General features: G+C 47.8%; 1 protein-coding gene across 2 annotated transcripts in view; it reads right to left on the bottom strand.

Moving 5' to 3' along the window:
* il1rapl1b (interleukin 1 receptor accessory protein-like 1b) overlaps nucleotides 1-12,625 on the bottom strand; it is a 161,752-nt gene extending 149,127 nt beyond the window's left edge. For both annotated transcript variants that reach the window (XM_056431407.1, XM_056431408.1), the window contains exon 1: nucleotides 12,397-12,625. The gene's annotated coding sequence lies outside the window, so the exon portion shown is untranslated. The remainder of the gene's footprint in view (nucleotides 1-12,396) is intronic.
* Nucleotides 12,626-14,421: the final 1,796 nt, after the last annotated feature.

Genomic DNA, 14,421 nt, shown 5'->3' with positions numbered 1-14,421 from the left:
TCAACTGAGAGCAGCTCCTTTTCGGCCTCCGAGTAAAGCCCCGGTGACGTCCGCGGCTAAAGGCTGGAGAGCTGCCAGAGTTCCATCAGCCGCTAATTTAACTACCGATTACACTGATGACTTGAGCCTGTTAATCAGCCGGCAGCCGGCTCACAAGAAGAAAAAGAAAAGGGGGGGGGGGGGGATAGTCCGATTGATCAAGATAGAGGTGCAGAGAGCTTGTGGCCAACGGGGATGTTTGGGGGGATTTAATTGTGCCCCTTTACCGCTAGATTTTGTTTTCTCCCCAGCAATATTTCACCAAACGCCCCAAATACCACGGTTACGTTTGACTGCTTTATCTTTCGTGGCCGGGCGGAGTGTGTGTTGGGGAGCCCGACCACCTGTTTGAAGAATGGAGCCGGTTCGGGGCTTATCGAGGTCAAAACGCTCAATGTGGTATCAGTGATCGGGAAGGAGGTGTCGATGTGGTATTGTCGCCATCATCGTACTTCTTGGCGCGCGGTTATTAGCCACAGAGGAGTGGAAGATTCAGTGCAGCTGTCGAACTGTCAGAGATGTGATCGGGAACACGCTGGAGCAGGAAGACACGGGTACGAGATGTCCAAAATATATATGAAATCAAGCCTTCCTGAACAATGGCACATCAAAAGCTTATCCTGTCGAGCATCTCAAAGAGTGCCGTTCTTTAAAAGAAAAGCTCATCCTAAAAGGTGCCGTCACCTGCCCCTCATTCTTTGATTGTTTTTCTCCTCAAGCATTCTCTCTCTCTCTCTCTCCATCCCTCTCTCTCTCTCTCTTCCCTTACAGCGTTTCCTCCTCAGCGGATTCATCCAAAATTCAATTACTTTTCGAGGAGGGTTCAGCAAGAGAAATGGGGCACTCTCTCTCAGCACTCCCGCGGGGGCCTTCGGAGTCGGCCCCCCGAGGAGCGCGTCTCCCACTCCAACTCGCAAACAATTTCGGCGATCGGCGGCTTTAGAGCCTCGCCAGGTGGAAATATGGATTATGATTTATGCGGAGCTCTCATTTCAGGTTTTCCGGCTGTCCTTCGCGGGGGGAAAAAAAGGCTCCGATCTGACGTCTTCTGGGTGGCCGTCGGGATCGTCGGAGGACGTTACCCGCCGTCCGGGAAACCGACAGCGAGAGGCGAAAACAAGATGTGTGCGCCCACGCTCCGTTGTAAAGGTGTCATCGACAGAACCGAGCGGGGTAGAACTTAAAACGCGCTGCTTCTCCTCTCACAACCGCCACACTTATGAAAAAACTATGTCTTATTGTCTTGGCAACTAGGCGCACTGACCACCATATGGAGCGGGGGAATGGCATTCATGTCCTCTTTCTCCTGGGTTTTACTCTCTCTGATTGGAGCTCTGGGTCCAATGCCTTTAATCACACAATTAGAACCGCGTCTCTTTCGCTATAGCCCCTCCCCCACCCTCAACTGCCCCATGAGAGAGGGAGGGAGAAGACCCGTCTTCTTAGGCACACACACACACACACACACACACATCGACAGACATGTCCAACACCGAAAATGACGCCCCAAATAAATGCTCCTTCCGTCAATTAACCGTTAAAATATATTGAGTGGCACATCATGGTCTGAATATTGTTTAAAAGCCTATAATTGGAGGAATATGAATATGATGGAGAAACACCAAATAACTTTAAGTAAAATCTGACAAACTCTGATTTCCGTCGATCTCCGATGGGAATGTAGAGCTCAACACGTAAACAACAGCCGGCGGAGCTGCTCGTCATGTAATGTACAACTGATATCTCTCCATTTTGGTCTTGGGAGCTGTTAGCCACCGTTTAGCTTGGAAAACCCCCAAAAAATCCACTTTGAAAGACTTCGATGGAGAAAGACACACACACACAAACACACACACACACATCGTCTTTGCAGTCACATCAAATACTTAAGTCGCTGCCTGCGAACTAGATTCTTTATCCTGCCAGGCTGTCAGGGAAATAAGGATGACATTAAATGAACAGAGCTCTCTCATTGGCTATTCAAGACCAGGGCTAAGGAGACCACGAGAGAAAGAGAGCGAGAGAGAGAGAGATGGAATCACTGAGAGGAAGAGGGGATGAATGAAGGCGAGAGAGAAGGGGACGAGAATAGAGAGTGAGGGGAAGGCAACCATGAGAGGCAGCATCCTGAGATGGTGCCAAGCGGCAGAGGAGGAGCACACAACTGGACTGGAGGGCCGTGTGCAAACTCTCACGTTGGAAACGTTCACTGAAACCGACCCGTCTCTTTCACGCTTCGAGAATAAGACGCCGTTAAAAAAAGAAAAGAAAAGATGAGACCAATTTGTGGCTAAATCCACGCGGCGAAAAATCTCCCAAATATTATTATTGGGGTGGAGTCGTTTGTTGACTTTGGTGGAACCTCGAAATCCGTTCGAGGTCTGGAACAGTGAGTCTCACATTAGCCACGGCGAACGATAGCGAAGAAAATATTCTCTTCCGGTGGCACCCAGGAAAGAGGAATTCACAGGCGGAGGGAAGCGGTTCTGTCTTCATCTCGCTCCGGCACAACCTCAAACGGGCATTTTCCAACCCGACACCTACATTTAAAATCTGAGTCTGCAGCCGTACTGCACGGTATGCTAATGCTATTCAGTGGAGAGCGTCGGAGTCGGAGTCCTTCAAGGAGCTCTGACTTTAACGGAGAGGGAGAGAACATCCGCATATCTTTACAGAGATTCAGTCGGATATGGTGGGGGTTGGGTTTGGCCTTTTAAATAATCAAAGATGGTCCAAAGCCGCATTACAGAGCATCGTTTTTTTTTTTTTTTTTACACGGATTACACAGAAAAGTAATAAAGTAATAAATGTCCGATGAAGTTCTTTAAATCGTAGGCCTAAAAAGATTCCGTGGCCGTAGCGGTCCACATTTATTGAGTTTAATGCACTGCGTCGTCGAAGCAGCAGAACCGCGGGGCTGATTGAAGAGGGAACGAAAGAGGACTGTCAGATTATTAACGCAACATAATAAACGCCTACCCTGCAGCCACTATAACCATTAAGGCGGCGAAACATTTATCTGGCCGATTTTATTAATCAAATCATATACGAGGAGGAATCAATTTGAGCCGAGAGAAAACGAGAAAATCCAGCCGAGAGCAACAAATAAAGAAGAAAAAAAGCCTCTGAAGGAGAAAAAAAACGTCTTTTTTTTCTTCTTTTTTGACAGACAACACTTAATTCTTCAGACTTTGTTTTGTCGAGGTTGCACTTCATCTCTCAACTCTTGGGGAACGCGCCAATGCTCGGGATGATGATGGATGTGTTTGGGTTCAAGGGGTCCGGAACTACAAGAGCAGATGCGCAGAAATGCCCCCCGAGGAAAAAAGACGATCGTCTTCACGACAATGCCCCCAACGACCGAACGAGCCGAAAACCAAGTCGAGCGCCGAGGCGAGCCGACACGAGGGCTTAGCGGCGCAATGCAAATCCGCTTTTCGCCCAATAACAGACGAGATTCGATATCGGCGGACGAGGGGAGCGCCGTCACCAGGCCCTTTCTTGCAAAGTGGCCCATTAATCAAGAACCCAGTGGGTCTGGTCCAGCAAGGGGAAGTTGGGGGGGTTCTGGCTGGGGGGCAGAGGAAAGGCACGCCAGTCACCCCCTCAGTTGCAATGCAAAGGCGGCATGAAATTATTACCACCATTAGCTAAACTGGGAATGGGATTATTACTGGATTTGCTGCATTTGAATATACGGACGATTCAGCAATGCGTTGAGCTGAACTGGGTCGAACTGCATTTATTCATATATTCATGAATGTTGGTTCTGAATCCCAGCGCTCACCTCGTACAGGGAGCAGGGGCCAGGAAAAAAAAGGAGCCGCTATAAGAAGTCTGTGAGGCTTTTTAGTGGAGAATGGATGAAGGGATCCCCCTCCTCAGAAAAAGGGAAAGACACCCACAAAGGTTGGCTCGAATATCTGGCAGAAACATACCGGATGATAACAATGGGCCAATCAAATGGGTGCATTTTAGGTGGATAACGTAACTACATGAATGGGCTAAAGGTATTGTTTGTGTACATGGGGACTGCACTGAAAGTAATAAAGACACAGTTAGTCCTTAGAGGGCCCTCCTCGTCTCCTCGCCCCTCGAGTGATGGGGGGGGGGGGGGGGCAGAATCACTTCCGAGCGAGGAGCGAGGAAATGACAAACAAGAGACGTGGGACGCGCACCCACGGTGTTAATTTCAAGCGCTTCTCGAGCTCGCTCCATTAATCCCCTGACGAGTTCCCCGCCTGCCCATGTGGGCGTTCATGCACTGTGTGCAAACAGTCTGCGGCCCTTGGATGGTGCACGGGGGCTCCCATACAAACACGTGCCGCGGGGAATGGGACCGGCGTTTTCCTTGCGAGCGCCGAGAAGGAAACGCCGCCCCGAATGGGCTTTGCGAAACGGTTCCCTGAACGCCTCACCGGCAGCCACTTGTAACACGGGTCCAAACGTGCATCAACATAGGGGAGCTGTGATGGTGTTCTGATAACATTTGAGAGATGAGTCCCCCCCCCATTCCCCATTCTTGTCAATTGCCATTTTGCACGTGTCTTTATCGCCACGCCGGCGTATGGAATGTCAAAACAAAGCCTTTTCATGAATGAGTAAGCACAGATGGGATGAACAGAGGAGGAGGGAAATGGAAGGAGAAATTGCTCATCTTGCTTCCCCTGGCATGCAATTCCCATCCTCCGTCCACATCTCTCTGAAAGCCATCTAGAAACACATCAACTCCGTCTTTTTGGAGGCTGGATGGGGCCTCTGAGGATCACCCCCCCCCCCCCCCAGACACGGGAACGATCACAGTGGGCCCCGAGAAGAAAGGGATGAAAATGATAATTCCGCTCTCTTCTCACGCCGATTAAAAAAAAGAAGAAAAGTGGCAAAAGAAGAAAGAAAAAAACAGTGTTTATTCTAAGCGCAGATCGCCCCCGGGCGAAGACGCCGCCTGTGCATGGAGGTAATTGATCGCGCCTTCGATGGCCGTTCCATCAGAGGCAAAGCAACGCGAGTCTCGCCTCTTTATTCATTTTAGCCGCGCCGACAATTGACCGACGCAACATTAGCGCCGCGGGGCGAGCTCCACTGCGAGTGACCCAGAGTGCTTTTATTTTCATCTGGAACAAATGGGAAAATAAAGGCGCTTTTAAATTGCATTTGACTCTGGTCAACTTTATGCTTGGGCCACCCCCAAGACACACACACACACACACACACAGAATAGCTTACATATGTTGTTCGAGAGCACTGGGGAAAGAGACCAGAGAAATTAAGCCATCATCGTGCTTTTATTGTGGTAATAAGTGTGTGGATAGGGACGCCATTACACGGAGAATGTAAATAAGGCCGGCGCTGCGGCGGCGGATGCTCCGTCCACGTCGCCACAAGAAGGCATTCAGATCAAGGTCTCAAAAATAAGTGGCCCATGAAAATGATTTGCAGGGGAGGACCGTCCTTTGGATACCTCTCCGCTGACTAGCAGCAGGGAAGGGCCACACGGAGAGCTGGAGGGCCACAAAGAGAACGGGAGGGCAATTTTGAGGGTCATTTATTTCTTTTTCCCCACACGGCCTGGCCTCCCATCAGCAAGTCAACACGGCTGCCGTGTTGCCCGAAAGGGACGCGAGGGTTTGGTTTTCCCCCATTTCTGCAGCACAATAGATCAGAGGACAACGCTAACGCTTCTTCCCGCCTGACGGAAGCTACATTGTGGTTGCAGAATTGTAAATATTGGCATATTTTTAAAGGACTTATGAGGACTACAACGAGGGGGACGCTTGCTGAAGTCCACCGGAACCCATAGAAATGTTGTGCTGTTCAATTATTTAAAAGCAGAATATAATGAATATCACACGGTACTGGTGCACACGCCAAAAAGGCCCCAAGCCACTGCTTTGGAGAAAGGTCGCCGGCTATAATCCGGCACTCGATTGTGGTCGAGTTTAAACAACGAATGCAAAGTTGTACCTCGAAATACGAAATCCTTGAAAGAAAATAAATGAAATGCAACTTTTTTCCAGAACCTTTCAGGTTGCCTTATCGTCAAAACGAGAACATCGTCAAACCGAGACTGATTTTCCCAGCTGCTCCTGAACGCATCATCTCACTCTTCCGGTAAGCTCTGGTTGCCAGCTCAACAGCGAGCATGACTTCTTCTTCTCTCCCTCCCGCTCCCTCTTGCTCAGTGTGTCTCATGTATAGTTATCCCCCTGCCTCCCTTAATGATAACGATACATGCAACAAGTGTAGTTTATTTGCTAGGTTGGAGGCAGGTCTAAGTGGGTTAGATGCACGGCTCCGCTATCGAAGCTCAGACAGCTATGCTAGTTAGCCCGCCCTCTCCCGTAGTCGGCGCGGAGCTACAGTCAGCTGTTAGCTGTTCCCCGGCGGTAACCGTGCAGCCGGATGGTTGGGTAACTGTTCGCAGGAGTAGTAAGTCTACACAGAAGCCCGCTGTGCACCAACCACTTCACGTTTCCAACCAGTTTTCCCTGCTCAGCGACACACTGAGGAACACACCCTGGTTATCGGGAGCTCTATAGTCAGGAACGTGAAAATAGCGAAGCCACGGACTAGAGTCGTGTGCCTCCCGGGGGCCAGAGCGGGCGACGTGGAGTCTTGTTTGAAGCTGCTGGCTAAGGATAAGCGGAGATACAGTCAGATTGTAATACACGCCGGTGGTAATGACGCCCGAGCCCGTCGGTCGGAAGTCACTAAAATTAATGTGGAATCGGTGTGTGCTTATGCCAAGACGTTGTCGGACACCGTAATTTTCTCTGGCCCTCTCCCAAATTTGCAGACAGACGAATTGTATAGCCGAATGTCGTCTTTTAACCGCTGGCTGTCGAGGTGGTGCCCAGCGAATAATGTGGGCTACGTAGACAACTGGAAGACTTTCTGGGGAAAACCTGATCTGATGAGGAGAGCGGCATTCATCCCACGTTGGACGGAGCGTCTCATTTCTGCGAATATGACCAAGTTGATCACGGACTTAATCTATGACAACCCAGGGTTCAGATCAGGAACCGGGAGCAGAGTTGTAGTTTAACACCCTTCTCTGCTCTTCCATTCGAGCAGTTACCCACCCTTGACTTTAGAGTAGAGACTGTGTCTGTCCCACGGCCACTTCAATTAAATAAATCAAAAGTAAGCAGAAGAGGAGTCGTACACAATAACCTTATACAAGTTAACACCATTATTTCAGCAGTGCAACAAAATAGGTCTATTAAATGTGGTCTCCTAAATATTCGATCTCTGTCATCTAAAGCTGTGTTACTGAATGATTTAATATCAGATAATCACATTGATTTATGTTGCCTAACTGAAACCTGGCTGAGCCATGAAGAATATGTCTGCCTGAATGAATCGACTCCTCCAAGTCATATTAATACTCACATTCCTCGAGGCACCGGTCGAGGAGGTGGAGTACCAGCCATCTTTGAATCGAGCCTATTAATTAATCCTCAACCAAAATTACACTACACCTCATTTGAAAGCCTTGTTCTTAGTCTTTCACATCCAACCTGGAAAACACTACAGCCAATTCGATTTGTGATTCTGTACCGGCCACCAGGTCCATATTCAGAGTTTATATCTGAATTCTCAGAATTTATATCAAGTTTGGTTCTTAAAACCGATAAAGTTATTATTGTTGGAGATTTTAATATCCATGTGGATGTTGATAATGATTGCCTTAGTGCTGCATTCATCTCATTGTTGGACTCGATTGGCTTCTGCCAGAGAGTACAGAAACCCACTCACAGCTTTGGCCACACGCTTGATCTTGTTCTTACTTATGGCGTTGACATTGAGCATTTGAACGTCTTCCCACAGAATCCTCTTCTGTCAGACCACAACCTCATAACTTTTGAATTTATACTACCGGAGTGTACTCCGTTAGTCAAAAGTTTCTACACCAGATGTCTAACTGACAGTGCTGTAGCTAAATTTAAAGAAGCGATTCCTTCTGTATTTGATTCGATACCACGTCTCAATATAACAGAGGACTCCTGGTCTAACTTTAGTCCGTCCCAGATTGATCATCTTGTTGACAGTGCCACAGGCTCTTTGAGAATGACACTGGACTCGATAGCCCCTCTGAAGAAGAAGACAGTGAGGAAGAGGAGGTTTGCTCCCTGGTATAACCCTCAGACCCGCAAACTGAAGCAAACGTCACGAAAGCTTGAACGCATATGGCGTTCAACTAATCTCGAAGAATCCCGCTTAGTTTGGCGAGATAGTCTTAAAACATATAAGAAGGCCCTCCGTAATGCCAGAGCAGCCTATTACTCATCAATAATAGAAAAAAATAAAACAACCCCAGGTTTCTCTTCAGCACTGTAGCCAGGCTGACAGAGAGTCACAGCTCTGTGGAGCCGAGCATTCCTATAAACCTCAGTGGTAATGACTTTATGAACTTCTTTAATGAAAAGATTTTAACTATTAGGGACAAGATTAATATTCTCTTGCCCATAACCAGTGCCAATCTGTCCTCAACTGGAATGGCCTTGGAAACCGCTGTATGCCCTGGTGTATATTTGGAGGGATTTTCTCCTATCAACCGTGACCAATTATTTTCAACGGTTTCTACTTCGAACACGTCTACCTGTCTCTTGGACCCCATCCCGACGAGGCTGCTTAAAGACGTTTTGCCTTTAATTGGCGACTCTCTATTAGATATTATCAATGTGTCTCTGCTAACAGGCCACGTACCACACTCCTTCAAGGTGGCTGTTATTAAACCTCTCCTGAAGAAGCCCACTCTGGATCCAGAGGTATTGGCTAACTACAGACCGATCTCTAACCTCCCTTCCTCTCCAAGATCCTTGAGAAAGTGGTCGCAAATCAGTTGTGCGACTTTCTACATCATAATAGTTTATTTGAGAAATTTCAATCAGGATTTAGAAAACACCACAGCACCGAGACGGCACTGGTGAAAATTACAAATGACCTCTTAATGGCAGCAGATAAAGGACTCCTCTCTGTCCTGGTCTTGTTAGACCTTAGTGCTGCATTCGACACCATTGACCATGACATCCTGTTACAGAGACTGGAGCAGTCGATTGGCATTTCAGGCACGGCACTAATTTGGTTTAAATCCTATTTATCAGATCGATCTCAGTTTGTATTTGTAAACGATGACGCCTCGATAACCACCAACGTTAATCACGGAGTTCCACAAGGTTCTGTGCTTGGACCAATTTTATTTACCTTATACATGCTTCCTTTGGGCAATATTATCAGGAAACACTCCATAAACTTTCATTGTTATGCAGATGACACTCAACTATATTTATCGATAAAACCAGAGGAGAGCAACCAACTCTGTAAAATTCAAGCATGTCTTAAAGACATAAAAACATGGATGACCTGCAACTTCTTGATGTTAAACTCAGACAAAACCGAAGTAATTTTAATCGGCCCTGAGCACCTCAGAGATCAATTATCTGGTGATGTGGATTCTGTAGACGGCATTGCCCTGGCATCCAACACCACTGTAAAGAATCTTGGCGTTATCTTTGATCGGGACTTGTCCTTTAACTCCCACGTAAAGCAAATCTCAAGGACTGCATTCTTTCATCTACGTAATATTTCAAAAATCAGGCACATCTTGTCTCAAAAAGATGCAGAAAAATTGGTTCACGCGTTCGTTACTTCGAGACTGGATTACTGCAACTCCTTATTAGCAGGCTGCTCTAATAAATCTCTTAGGTCCCTCCAGTTGATCCAGAATGCTGCAGCTCGTGTTCTCACTAAAACTAAGAAAAGAGATCACATCACTCCTGCACTAGCTGCTCTGCACTGGCTCCCAGTAAAATCAAGAATCACTTTTAAAATTCTTCTCTTAACCTACAAAGCCTTGATTGGTGATGCTCCATCATATCTTAAGGAGCTTGTCGTACCATATTGCCCCACTAGAGAGCTACGCTCACTAAATGCGGGACTACTTGTAGTTCCTAGAGTCTTAAAAAGTAGAATGGGAGCCAGAGCCTTTAGTTATCAAGCTCCTCTTTTATGGAACCAGCTTCCAATTTCAGTCCGGGAGGCAGACACAGTCACCTCGTTAAGAGTAGACTTAAGACCTTCCTCTTTGACAGAGCTTATAGTTAGGGCTGAATCAGGTTTGCCCTGGTCCAGCCCCTTGATATGCTGCTATAGGCTTATAGCTGCCGGGGGACGTTCTAGGATGCACTGAGTACCTATCTCCTCTTTTTCTCTCCTTAAGGATGAATTTTCATCTCTCAATCACACGTTACTAACTCTGCTTTCTCCCGGAAGTCCTTTTGACTTTACATCTCATGGGGTCATCGGACCCTATGAGACGGCATAGATCCTATCTGCCTGATGGATCGTCTGGGTCGTGGAATTCCTGCTCATGACTACGCCACTGTCCTGTTGAGACTCCGCCCACTCCTCCTCCCCACCGCCATCTGCCTGATGGATCGTGGAGGTCTCCATCGTGGAATATGCCTACTATGAACTATTCATACACTCTGTCATATTCATTGAATGTATTTTAACTCTAAATCTGTCCTTCTGTACACATTACATATATTGCATCTGTCCATCCTAGGAGAGGGATCCTCCTCTGTTGCTCTCCTGCAGGTTTCTTCCCTTTTTTTCCCCCCTGAAGGGTTATTTGGGAGTTTTTCCTGGTCCGATGTGAGGTTTTGGGGCAGGGATGTCTATGTGTACAGATTGTAAAGCACTCCGAGACAAATTTGTAATTTGTGAAATTGGGCTATACAAATAAACTGAATTGAATTGAATTGTGCCGGTGCATTCCTGCACCCTTTAAACCAACACTTAATTTATCAGAGAGCAGGAAGGGGAATTCAATGCCGCTGGGTAAACTTGACCAGCATGGGGGAGAAAAAAAGTGCCAATGCTGGATGACATAATCTCTATCTAAATCAATTTATCTTGGAGAGCACTCGACTCAGCTCAATATGGAGCTGCAGGGCATGCGTTAAGTGGCCACTGCCACTTACCTCTATAAAGTCATGTGCTGCTGCTGGTTTGCTCCTGTGGCAAAGCTTAACCATAGAGGTTTGCCGATGAATAAAGATGTTGTTAAAATGACGGCACGGGCTGGAGAACCCCGGAGGCAGAACGCGTGTCGAGAAGAAACAAGAGCGGAAAGATTTAGGGCAGAGAGCGTGATGCAAGGGGGAGGTTCGGGGAGCAGTGGAAATAACGTTGCTGTTGACTGAATGAGACAAGCGTGCGATTGATGGCGAGCGGGCTGGATGCGGAGCGCACGCTGCCGCTGGGCCTCGGCCGGAGAGGAACGTCACCGGCTCTGGTGGATTTACATGGAGACGTGAGAAAAAGAAAAAAAGCATCTCTGCAGCGGTCACTGGTGAAATGGACGAAAGGCAACTTGCAAAGCTACAGTGTGCATTTTGTAACTCATCTGTGATGGATGAAGAGGGAGGGAGGGAGGTCCCCCCCCCCCCCCACCACCCTCCCCTTCTTTAAACCAGCGTGTGCTCTAACTTTACAGCAGTATGACTTCCCGATTCTCAAATATGCAGCGCCAGAGTGGAGCTCTAAAATCCATCCGGACCATCAGAGGCCATCTTCCATCCCGGCAGCGGGCACGGGAGAGGAAACAGGAGCGAGGAAACAGGAGCGAGGAGCCGAGAGGCGCGAGGAGCCGACGCGTCCAGCGGTCACTCAACAGAAATAATTCGAAATAACTAAGGCCGGTTTTTTTTCCCTCCCCTCCTCGTCTGAAACGCGCGCGCACACACATTAGCATGCATCCACTGACATAATCTTACCACGGGCACGCTGACACACACACACAGACACACACACACACGCACACACACACACATGCATCGCTGACACAGGCGCGACATGAAAAGACGCACAGTGTTACACTGTCATCGCGCAGATGGGAAACATGCACCGTGTGCGTAAAATGACGCACTGTAACCGATTCCTTTGGATAACGCGGTTTCTGAACATGATTAAAGAACACACAGGAGACTTAAGCGGTCCACTTCACTGTCGTACTGCAGCCGCGAGCACTTGCATCGAGGAGGCTGCGCGTCCGCAACTAAAACACACACAAAAAGAGCGACCGCGATTCGTGCGTAACGAGACACGACCGCTCCAAAATGCGCCATGAGAGTGCCGCATATTAGGAGATCATGAATCCGTGATGCACATCTGTGTCGATGTGAAAAATCCGCGTCACCCAAAATGAATCGCTGCTGCCCACAGACCGGGGGTCGGGGGAGTGGGAGGGGGGAGGGGGGGTCTTAAAACGCCTCCACAGAACGCAGACGCGAGCGTCCGACCAACTTTGGAAAACGCAAAAGGAATCAAACCATAAATTGAATAACTCACCCACAAGCAGTTTCCGAATGAGAGCGTGTGTTAGTCCCGATAGTCCCGCACCATCACGCGGGATCACGATCCGTTCTGGTCTACAGGGAAAGCGGCAAACGTTTCCAAAAGAAGAAGAAGAAAAAACACGAGCGGATACCCAAGCTGGGAAATAGTCCACTTCTCCAAAAAAAAAAAAAGGGTGACGGAGGGGTGAGGGGGAGAAAATAACGCAGCGTTCTTATCCCAAAATTACATATTGCCAGCGTTGACTGGAGCAAATCAGAGCTCAGAAAGACACCTGCGGCCGGTCACTTTGAAACAGCAGGAGAGGAGAACAGCCAGAAAAGCATGTCAGTGACGAGGGGAACGCGCGACAACAACAAAAAAAGAATCAATGAAGGATAAAAACCGGAGGAAGTGAGTCTGATTATCCTGTGAAATCAGCTGCGCGGCCGCTCACAGTCCGGCAGGTGAGGACCGCTTCCAGCAGGACTGCACGAGCGCCAATCTCCAAAGTGATGTGCGGCATCTCTCTCTCTCTCCCTCTTTTTCTCTCTCTCTCTCTGCCTTCAAAATAAAAGCACACCCTTTTTTCCGTCATCAAATCATAATAATGTTTTACATAAATCATATATGATATTGCGTTTGTATTCACAGACACCCTATTCTAACAACTGCCGTGTATCTTGATGTATGTGTATCCAATCTAGTGACATCTCGCAGTTATGTGTTTCCTTTTTGGTGAGTGGGGCCGCTTGCAGTACTCGTGTCTTCAAAAAAATCAAAAAAATCCTGGCCAGCTTTTATTTTGAAGAACACAACAGAAATGTGGTTTCCTGAATCGGTCTGACTTGACCGTGGTACCAACGTGAACGCTGCAGTCAGACAATCTCATCCTCATCGTGCTTTTGGAAATAAGATTCGCTTTTATTTTAACGGAGATCAATTGCTACGTTGTAATGTTGTTAGAACAAATGACGTTTTCTGAGATCATGTAAACAGTGCTAAAACAAAGCAGGCCTTCCAAGTCCTCACTTCATGACCGATGTGCTGGACCTTGAATGGGATTCATCCCATTGTATGAATATTCATCCCCTTCCCTTTTCCCTGTTCAGTATCAACTTCAATCTGCATCAACCCTGAATCCCCAAAAGATGATGAATGGCCAGCGAGGCGGCCTTCCTTCCTCAACTGGAGAGGCGCGATACAGATAAGGGACGAGAAGGTTTCCCTCTCACTGGGCGAGTCCTGTCAAGACTTTGGCCTCTGGCACAGTGTTCCTGAGGCGAATGTCAACGAGGGGAGGGCTTCGAGGGAGGAGGGAGAAAAGAAACCACCCTCCTCGGACTGAAAATGTGCACTTGTGAGCTTTCTTTGTCATATCCAGACCCCGACGTGAATAGAGGCTCCTTAATGAGCGAAGGGAGCGGACAAACACGCCATTGATTCGCCCCCTTTTCTTTCTGAGCTTGTCGCCACGCGGGAAAGAAAACGGCCTCGACTCAATCAAGAGGTCCTCGTGCAGCTCGGAGGACGACTGCGGCGGGTGGGGTTTGTTTGACTGTGTGCACCATTTCTGAGGGAGGAAATAAATCCTGTAACTCCTCCGTGGTACATTTTGGGATTAACTCAGTTATGCTCCACTCCGGGTTTTAATGCCCCCCAAAAAAACAACTCACTCTCAACGCCAAGGCTGTTTTTAAGGCATATATTTCCACACGCTATGGAAGCTTTTAGATCATTCCAATTAAAAGTGGCACGTCTGCTGATGCGCACGTCTTCTGACAAATTGATTCAACACGCGAAAAATTTGTTGCGAGACTTTGACGGATTTATTTGAGCCGTTTGAAGTGCGTCTGGATTGTGGAGATGCAGCGGTGAATAATTTTTTTTGGTGGGGGGGGGGGAATTGTTGAGAAACCTTTGAGTGAAACCTTTGGAGAAAACAGGACGTAACAACAACATCAACAACAAGAAAAAAAGCACCGAATCTCAGTCGGATTTGAAGCAGAATATCTTAAAAGGGAACATGTCTGCCAGTGT

The sequence above is a fragment of the Pseudoliparis swirei genome, chromosome 14 (assembly GCF_029220125.1).
Source record: "Pseudoliparis swirei isolate HS2019 ecotype Mariana Trench chromosome 14, NWPU_hadal_v1, whole genome shotgun sequence".
Lineage (NCBI taxonomy): Eukaryota > Metazoa > Chordata > Actinopteri > Perciformes > Liparidae > Pseudoliparis > Pseudoliparis swirei.
Note: the sequence above shows the minus strand (reverse complement) of the source record. Positions and strands in the feature narration are given on the sequence as shown.